This window comes from Charadrius vociferus, unplaced genomic scaffold (assembly GCF_000708025.1).
Source record: "Charadrius vociferus isolate BGI_N301 unplaced genomic scaffold, ASM70802v2 scaffold51, whole genome shotgun sequence".
Taxonomy (NCBI): domain Eukaryota; kingdom Metazoa; phylum Chordata; class Aves; order Charadriiformes; family Charadriidae; genus Charadrius; species Charadrius vociferus.
This window is the reverse complement of record NW_009646939.1, coordinates 461,965-472,522: the sequence shown is the minus strand read 5'-3', so window position 1 is coordinate 472,522 and position 10,558 is coordinate 461,965.

Here is a 10,558-nt window from a genome sequence, read left to right as displayed (position 1 = left end):
TTGAACTGAAATGGCTTAGATGATCTCACCAGAAACTGCAAGCAATTCAGATGGTTTATTGAATTCCTGATTTTTTCCAAATCATTAGCAAGTATTTCTTCAGCATGTAGCCTGTTAACTTGCTTAGCATTTAGCTGAAGCAATCCAATGCCTACTAAAATGAAAGGAATTTTAAATGTCTTAAGAAAATAAATATGCACATATGCAGACACACACACACACATATATATATATATGCCACACTGGAGAAATTAGCTAAGAGCTTAAAAACTTTTGTGGAACAGAATACATAGTGATGATTTTTTTTTCAGCTGTGAAGATTTACTTCAATGAAAGATAATAACAAAAAAGTTGCCTCAAATTTGTATGATGAATCTGGAAAAAGCAGACTTTAAGCCCAGAGTTTTTTTCATTCTCATGTGAGTATCCAATACTTGCTAGAAAAGAGTGAAGATTTTGAGTGGTTATGTTAAATAGGTGCAGAACCAATGAAATTTTGTATAGTCCTAAATTCTTGATCATAAGTCCAGCATCCAAAGTGTAGAGGGCTTAGGTTCTTTTTGCTGGATGAACAAAAGTACTAAAGTATTTTCTAGGTTTGCTCAAGATGACCTCAAATGAATGAAGAAACTATTTACTTATGGTTTTGAATTCAAATGAACTAGGAGAAAAGATGGAAGAAACCAAGCCCGGTTTTACTTTCCAGTTATGAAATTTGAACCTAATGGGGACAAATTTGATACAGGTGTCAGATGAATTTTCCATATAAGTACTAATGATCTGTCACCATCTCTGTGGAAATCTGGGTTAGCTTAAGAAGGAATGCAGACAGCAGAAGGGCACTTCAGAGCAGCACAAGCCTGTTTGTTGCTTTTATAACAGGACTCAGCTGAAACATTTACAAAACATTATTTTCTTGTCTGCTGAAAACCAGAGTTAAGGTCAGTAATTGGCTGCAGAGAGATGCTTCAGTTCTGTTTCAGTTCATTTAGTTTGGCTCTTCTCAACAGGGTGGCAGTGCAGTGGAGATGCCACCAGTACCTGTTTATACACCCCTGGGAGTGGGTCAACCACGGAGGCAAATATAAAGAGGAAAGGATTTCTGGCTTACGCTTTCTGCTGAGTTTTGAGTCCAGCAGGAGCTGGGAGCTCTGAATCTCAGAGAAGGTAATAATAGTTCTGCCAGAGGGCATGAAATCAGCACTTAGAAGTGCAGTGTCACTTCATAGCCCCGCTCTTCTTTCATGCTCTAGTTTGATACTGCTTTACCCAGCGTCATAACTTGGATATTTGCACGTATGTATCTTGCTTGAAAGATAAAGTGTTATTTATACATCTTCACTGAGTTTTATGACACTTTTCCAGGTCTTCCTTTCACACACAACAAAGTATATTTCAAAACTTTTCAACACTACCACTATTTCTAGGAAGCCCTGGGAGCATGAGTTTACCGCTTTAGACAGCCTTTGTCACAACATATACATTAAAGCCTTTAGAATATATTTAAATACACTGTTACAAGTTTTCTTTAAATTATGAACAATAAAATAGACTTCTGCAAGCATAACATAGCAACAGCTTTTAGAATTAATAAGTTCTTTATCTTCTACTTGGACTCTTCCAAGTAGATGAGGGAGGAAAAAAATCAAACTTTTACATTAGTCCATTATTCTCAAACTACTGGCTACTGTTATTTAGAAACAGATCCATGTATTTTACGTACATGTAGTTTTAGCATATCACTGCTACACAATCCTATGCACTGAACATCCCGCTCCCCCCTGCGTTCTTCAATGATAACAAAGTTATGGTGAAAAACATATTCATTCTAGACATTTTGAAGGACACTTAACCCAAAGGGCAACAGTAAAATTGTTAAAAAGTAAAAGCTCTTGTAAAAGGGTGGGGTTTTTTCCTTACAATTCCTAGGGCATAAAAGGGAATTAAAATAAAGGATAACCTTATCATGAGTTATATAAAGAAATGTTGTTAACTGTGAATTTTTCATTAAATGATCAGAACTTAGCTCTTCAACGTATATCTAACAGCACAATTCTGATTATTTTATACAGGTATGTATAACACATCTATGAACATATAAATGACGTTCCAATTTGTTATACTAACAGATACCTGTTAATCAGATCCCAGTCCATTTTTAAAACAGAATAAATCTATTCTTCCCCCAAAAGCATTCTCTGATTTGCTTTCCTCAAAGCTGGTTTCTGTTTCATTTGGCCCTGTCCAGTTAAGGAGAGTAACCTGAGCCAAAGGGTGTTGATGCTTCCGTAATTCTGACAGTACGTAATAATCCGATAGATTCTTGCTGTAAAGAGCCACCCTTGTGTTTTGGCAAATGCTTTCTGTTGTATTTGGCAAGATTTCTCAGTTTACTTCTTTGTGCTTGGATCTCAGCATCATCTGCCAATATATCCAAAGGTTTTCAATCTGTGTTTTCAGTTCTGATTCTCCTCCTAAGTAAGTTAGCATTCTTCTAAAGCAGTTCTGAAGAATCCTAGAGGGTTAAATTATTTAATTAGCAGGTTAGGATATACAGCAGAACTGGAGGGTTTTTGTAAAGCCTTCTCACCAGTGCTAGTGGGGCAAGTTTCAAATTAAAGCCTGCTCTTCGACTTGGTGATCTACAATTCTGCACCTTCACTGACAGTGGATTGAGTGGATGGGTTATTACTACTGTTCGGTGTATAAATTTACTTTTTAATCAATTTTTGAACCGCAGCAGCAGGGGTAACGTCAGTAAATACATATAAAGATATAGTCACATGCACATATATATGTATATACACATATATAGGTATAAATATATTTATCTCACAATGCACTGTCTCAGGCTCTGTATCAGCCTCTTCAGGAAGAGCACATTTGGCCATTGTGGAGAATTTAGTGATTTATTTTAGCAAAGAATCCAAATTCTGGGAGTTAATACTTTGAACATTGGATTTCAAGTACAAACGGCAATCAAAGTTGCGAGATCAAACTCTTTGATTTGTTATGTAATTTGTACGCGGTGTTGTCTAGCTGTAACTGTGCAAAAAAGGTTAAAAGGACGTCTCTGGGTTGTTGCATTCTAAAATGCACCCATTGACCGCCGTTCATTTTCCTCTGAGTTAGCAACACTCCGGTTCCTTCCTCCTGGCCAGGCCAGTAAGAGCATCTTCCATGTACCAGTGCAAGTGCTGACATTAGGAGCAGCTATCAACCACTGACCACCAGCAGAAGTTCGGCTCCTCTGGCATGAGAAAGTAAGTTTAAATATTTGCAGCTGTTACTTCCTTGCAGAAACTGAGCTGTTGCCAGTGAGGCTGTGGCTGTGTTGCCATTAGCAATGGCTGTGTGCACAACCGGCTCGTCTGAGTGCTGAGTTCATCCGGCTCAGAAGTAGGCACATGACTACGTGCTCCCGACTTGGCCAGAACACAAGATCCAGCGAGCTGCTCGTCTGGTTTTTATGCTGGAAAACAAATGCTGTCATAAACACATTCCCTGTGCATGTGTTAAATCTGTCAGGTTGTGCATTTTGCTTTTCTTAACAGATTTGAAGTGGCAATGTAAACTCCGGATCGGCAGCTCATGTCTTTTCATGGTGTTTTCCTGAGTGCAGCTCCGACCTGTAATGCTGGACTTACTCTGTCCCTGAAACACAGCTTTAAGAGCTCACGCAAGACCCAGATGAGTCAAAGAAGATGTGAGAAATGCAAATACACATTTCAAAACTAGAAAAAAATAAAGCTATGGTATTTTTAACTCCGTTTAGCTAAGTCAGAACAGTCATGAAGACGAAGTAACGGGTTTTAACTTTCCAAAGCAACATGGAGAGGATGTGTGTCTTTGATCTTTGACTGCAGTCTAAGACAACACGGACCCTCAATTCCAGTGCTGTGTTACACAACTTATCAATAGCAGCACCCTCTGCTGTGCTCAGCATGGAAATTGTCAGTGTCTCGTCAAGTAACTAAAGTGTTGGCTAGAATGATGTATTAAAAAAATTATCCGATGTGGCCTTCTCTGTGCAATGGAAAACCAGTAGATTCCTTGTTTTCATAAATCTAATTTCATTGAAACTTGATTTTCCTAAAGGCACAGGATACCACCACAAAACCAGAAGTTGGCGTTTACAAAGCTTTTAGAACTGAATTTTCTAGGGTGTTTTTGTTCTTCTTGTTGTTGTTGGTTTTACTCCCCAAAAGAAAAATGTTTTTTGGAATTGCTGATTATTTCTTCAGCCTATGGTTAACATAGGGCAGTCTGTAAAAATAAATTACATGCTACGTCCCTTAATCGCTCCTCCTTGGTACTGTATGCTTTGTTGCAGCATAGTGAAGTCTATGGGCACTGAAAAAAATTAGAGTTGCTCATAGAGTTCATTACAGTCATTTTAAGAATATGAAAATAGACGGATATCTTTTTTTTCCATATTCTTGGAATATTTCTGCAATTTCTACCATTACGTAGCTCCGTACCATCATTTCCAGCTTATTTTTGCTTTTTCCATTAGTTGCAGTAACTGTGACTTGAACATTTACTTGCCAGTACAAACGAACACAGCACTTAAAAAAATTACAAAAAACTTTGGCTATGTGGTTTTTACAGCAATTTAGAAAAAACTGTTCTTTAAAAACAGAAATAAGTTTTTGATCTCCTCTTTAGCAGAGTGCACTCCTCTGATGACAATACAATTGTGTGCTCCATTACTTTGTCTTACATGAGCTAACTAACCTGATGTTACAGTATAAATAATGGATATGTCCTCTGTATCTGGCATATATGAGTGCTACCTTTTTAACTGGCTGCACAGTACTGTGTATAGAAATGTTTTATTTCCACAGCAGCTCTTTTCCTGTGTCCCATTAAATTAATTTGAAAATCGCAGAATATTTAACTAAAAGTAAAATACCTATCTTACCTCCAAACTGCAATGAAAGCTTGTGTAGCATTGCTAGTGTATCTGTAGTTGCGTGGCACAGTATATTTCGCTATTGAATCCCACATTGCAAGTCATGAATTAAGTTTTCCAAGTTGTTTTTTGGGGTTGTTGTTTTTTTTTTTTTCCTCCAAAAGAAACAACTGCCGTGGTTTCACAACTGCCTGTTTGAATTCTGGTGCCAGATGTAGACTTCCCCTGGTTACGGGGGTAAAAAAAAAAAGGAATTCAGTCAGCTGTCTTCCAGTGTTTATCTCAACACAGCTAGCAATTCTTGATGTATTTAAAACATAGTATCACAGTAACAGATGCCTACTTCTTCTGTGCAGTGCAAGGTACATTGTTCTCATTATTTTACAACTAATGACCACCATGGTATTAACAGGGTATATAGAGTTGTGACGCATCAAATGCGCAGCTGAACCTGAAGTTGGGGTAACCTGCCTGCCATTTAGATATTCAAACCATAGAGGTCTGCAGCTGAACTAGCCATCCATGTTTCCTATATTGCCCATGGACAGAAATAAGCACTGTAAGGATGAATCATCTGCTGCATTTTAAATATGTGTTGTAGGGTAAGAATGATTGCCCTCTAGAAACGCCTGTCTGGTCAGAGGAGAGCTGCTCTCACTGACCTAAGAAACAGTGCACAGAGTAACTCCTCAACAGTGGTACACACAACCAGGACGCAGTTCAATATTCTTAGAATGATTGTTAGCCAGGTTGAAGTATACTCAAAAATACATGAGGGCCTGATTACAATCTGGTAATACGCATCCGTCATGTTCATGGAGAGCAGTTTCTCTTGGCAAGCGCTTAAAAACTTCAGAGGCAAACAACATGGGTGTGGGCAAAGGCCAGAGACTCAGAAAATCTCTTTGAACTTTTCACATCATTGTTATTGCATCAAGGATACATGTGGTACAGAAGCGCTGCTTGAAGCACAAAAATGTTACCACTGCTGTGACGCTTCTTGCTCTGATGGTGTAACTCATGACCCATTATACCTCATACTCATTTTCTGGTTTGCAGTTAGAAGCAGCACACTCACACTTGCACTCAACAGGTAAATAAAATAAAATAGAAAATGCCCACATTAGTAAGCAGACTGAGTTCACATCACTGGAACAAACTCTGGAAGTGAATTAATTACTCAGTACTTGTTCTCAATGCCATAATAAAATTTCCAAAACTGAAGAGTTCACCTGAGTTTCCTTTGTACAGCACTGTTGTATGTCAGACAATAAATTGACCCAGACGAAGACAAAGTCATTGGCAGCATGCACATAGCAACTGTGTCATCCCGTGATACTCTGACCTTTAACAGCAGAGTAGATGCTTCATACCAGACCATAGCAGAAACATTTACTCTTAGTACATGCACGTGCAGCTGCTGCCGATCTTTGATAAAGTTACTGCACACTGCAATAGACTTACATTTTTATTGACAGATGCCAGTTTTCCAAGGACACATTCATAATCTGGCAAGGGATGTGAAGGGCAACCAAAAATGTTTCTACAAGTACACAAAGAGTAAAAGGAAGACTAGGGAAAATGTGTCCCCTCTGCTAAACGCAGCATGGAGGGGCTTGGTGACACAGGACACAGACAAGGCCGAAGTACTCAAGGCCTTCTTCACCTCAGACTTTACTGGTAAGACTGGGCTTCAGAAATCCCGGGTGCCTGAGATCAGAGGGGAGGTGTGTAGCAGGGAAGACTTCATCCTCCTTGGTGGAGGAGGACCCAGCTAGGGCACGTTTAAACACAGTGGACATAACATTAGACGATAGGCCTGGAGGGGTTGCACCCATGAGCATGGTGGAACTGGCAGATGCCAGTGTGATGAAGGGGCTGGAGCATCTCACCTTTGAGGAAAGGCTGAGAGAGCAGGGACTGTTCAGCCTGGAGAAGGCTGAAGGCGGGGAGGGAGCACACCAATGTGTGTGGATGCCTGGAAGGAGGGAATGGAGAAGTGAGAGCCAATGTTGTCTTCGCAGAGCCTCCTGACAGGACAAGAGGCCATGGGCACAAATGAGAAACCTCAAAGTCCATCTGAACACAAGAAAACAGATTGGTCAGACACTGGCACAAGTTGCCCGGAGAGGCTGAATATATCTTCCCTCCTTGAAGATATCCAACGCATGATTGGCCATAGGCCCGGGCTCTAGGCGGCCCTGCTTTGAGCAGTGGTTGGATTAGATGATCTGAGGAGGTCTCTTCCCACCTCAGCCATTCTGTGATTCTGTAATAAAGCTATGAGTAGCTGAAAAGTAGCACTATACATGCTAACCATTTTGCTGGTCTCCTCGCTTATTTTACATTTTAAAAATGTGTCTATTTCCAGCATTTGAAGTTCTAATCCATGCCATATCATCTCTTTGCAAGTTAATTCCAGATCAACAATTCCACTGCAGCAACACATATCATGTAACAAGTATCAAAGACCTTTGAAATGTTTTACTTTGTGCATCCAACCCACCTGTAGCCATTCCACAGCGCTGTGCTGCATCCACCATGCAGGTATTTGACACCTTAGGAAAAAAAAAAGGGCACTGAGTCAGCAAGAAGGTTGAATTTGTCCAGTCCCTGCCTGTCAAAGTAAAAGTGGCTACACACCCAGCAGCCCTCTTGACTTGAACAAAAGCTCTGTGTATTACTTGGGGAATTCAAGCCACAATTTATTAACAATAGTTCTGTGGTTGAAAAAAGTCAAGTGAGTTGAAAATGTATTATATAGATATTACATATTTCTCAAAGGTACATCTTTTTCCTCATCTATTATGGCCTTTCCGGCACTGTGGAATGAAAGGTCTTGCCTCAAATTCACAGGTTAGTGAAAGACTCACAGCCATAACCCAGATGTCTCTACTTTGAATGTTTAAAACCCAGATCACTTGTCTAGGGTTTAGGATGTTCACTTTGGACTATTTGTGTTAAAATTTTGGATTTATTTTTTAAGGTTTGTTTTTATTTATGGCTTCAAAATGCTAACCTCTTAATACAGAAATATTCTACTCTCCAAAACATGTATCATTTTCACAGCTTCAAAATCACTGCTGTTATGTCTTCAGTAACTCAAAATAGCACGTATGACTTCGATGATTTTTTACAAGACAGACCTAGTATTTGCTAAGGGTCTTTTTAGAAATGCTTCTGCAGACTGTAACAGGAACTGAAAGTGGTTCATAATTTGTATGAGGTGTTTGGCTCAGATTTGTATTTGCTGAAGGCAGTATACCAAAGTTTCTGAGAAGGAATACAACTTTCCTTGAATTAAATACAGAAATAGCTACATAGAGTGTGGGAAACATTTGATAGACTCAGGGGCACATCATGCTCTTGTGGTTTCAAAACAAAACAACCCCAAGTTTAAAAATCTAAACGCTGTGGCCAGGGTTGTGTTCCCCACAGAAATCCTGTAGGTGGCATCATGGCACAAGTTTAATTACATTCCAGCTGCTTTTAATTTAGAAGGAATGCAACTGGTTTGGGGTTTTTTCGCTTTTTTTTTTTTGTTGTTTTAAAAGCTAGCACTTTTCTACAGCTTCAGCTCTATCTTCTGTGCCACTTCATTCTCAAACTCAAATATGCACAGGCCTGATAAGTCTCTCTCACTTTACAGAAATTTACTTTCTTCTGCCGATGGCCATCAGGAAGTATTCAGGACTGCTCCAAGAATGTCATTCTCCGGTACATAAACTGGCATGTTGCTTTTGAATGGTTTTTGAGAAGCATACCTGACATCAAGGACATGTATGGATGTATTAAATTGTTGGGATGGAAATGAGCCAAATTCATAACAGTAATCTTTGTCACTAGCAATCTACAAAGTTAATTTAATTGGGTATTTCAAGAGGCTAATCAGACACAGACATATACACACACCCCCCCTCAAGGCTTCAACCCTCATGAGCAAAGAAGTGACTATTTTTAAGATTCTTGAAAAACCCTGGTTGTTCAAGGAACTCGTGCGCACAGACATGAAAATATCACAAATTATAGTAAATTCAGCATTATTGCCTTAATTCAGAAGAGGGAAAACCAGCAAATGAGGAAACCAAGTTATAGCTGGAGATGCCACCAGAGAAGACCAGAAAGGACGAGAGAAGCTAAACCTTCCACAGTGTATTTGGCAATGTCGCAAGCTACCGGACCGTTTGGCTATCATTCAGAAAGGACATTATGTATTAATAGTACATTAACATCTGAATAATAACCAGTAGATGTCAGCACCATTCTTTTCTCTGATATCAGGGGCCTCCGCAAGGGGAGGACTGAGAGAATTAGGGAGGAGCCAAGGCGCGCGCAATCCAGCCCCAGTTCACGAAGCTGAACATCCTGCCCCGGCTGATGACCGTCAGGGCACAGCGCCCCTCGTTGAATTGTTTGATGTGAAACCACCTGGGCACAATGTATATAATCTGCTGTTGAAAGAAAAGAAAAAGGATGTAAGTTGAGGGAGGGATGTCCTTGGGCTGAGCCTCAACTACATGCCTGACCCGACCCGACCCTCTGCTTCTCCCTTGCAGCTCTCCGCGTGGTTTCTGGGGCTCCGTGCACTGGTTGCAGTGTAAGTGGATCATTCCCTGTCATGTTCGCTCTGAACGCCCCCTCAGCTACATGCACATTGAGTCTTGGATTAAAGCAGCACCCAGTATTGCTCCCAACTGTTCTCCAGGCATATTCTCCAGAGAAGGTCTGTCCTCTCAGGGACCTCTGACCCAGCTTCTGGAGGTCTCAGGCTGCAGACCCCCAGTGTTATGGACAGCAGCTCAGACCCCTCACGGACATAGGATAGGTGAGCAGAAGCTGACTTGTCATACAAGCACAAATAATGTATTTTTATTTAGCAGTATGGAGGGAAGGGAAAGGAGGGGGGGGAAAAAAAATAACACCCTTGCAGGGTTTATCGCCCTGCTCAGGGCTTGTCACCAACACGGTATTTGCAGCACAGCTCATCCTTCCTATCTCAGCTGGGTCTGCTTAAATGGTTTGTGAATTCCTCTGTCTAAAACGGCCTGTGTAAATCTTCACCCTTCTAATTCCTTTAAAAATCCACCTTCTTCCACCCACAGAGAGAGAGAACAGGGCTGGCCTCACCAGCTAAACATCTTCTAATAGCAACATCACTGTAAAAGTTTTATGGCTGCAGATTTCCCAAAGAGAAACATACATTTCTCAGCATGATGCAAATACTCCATCTACAGCATGAAAATCTGACCAGCAAAACCAAGTAGATCTAACAACGTTCAGTCACCAAGCAGTACAAAGCAAAAGTTACACGAATAACAGATCTTGCAGGCAGTTACCACTTCTCTTCCACCTACTCCAAAACCAGACCGAAAGTGGATAGAAAGTGTGAAAACCACATTAATACTTTCAGGTATTTCTATGAGTAGTGGACCTCATTGCCCCAGAGGTACATGTGACTTAGGGCAACAGAAGTAGTAGGAAGCACATAGAAGCATCTGCTCTGAGAAAATGCCTTTTTTTTTAATATATCTTTTTGCTAAGTTCTGTTCCCCCTGGAGCCTTGAACACGTTTTTATTGCTGTTGCTGTTCTGGGTCCTCCCTTCCTCCCCCCCCCCCGCCAAACTAAAGCAATACGAATAGTA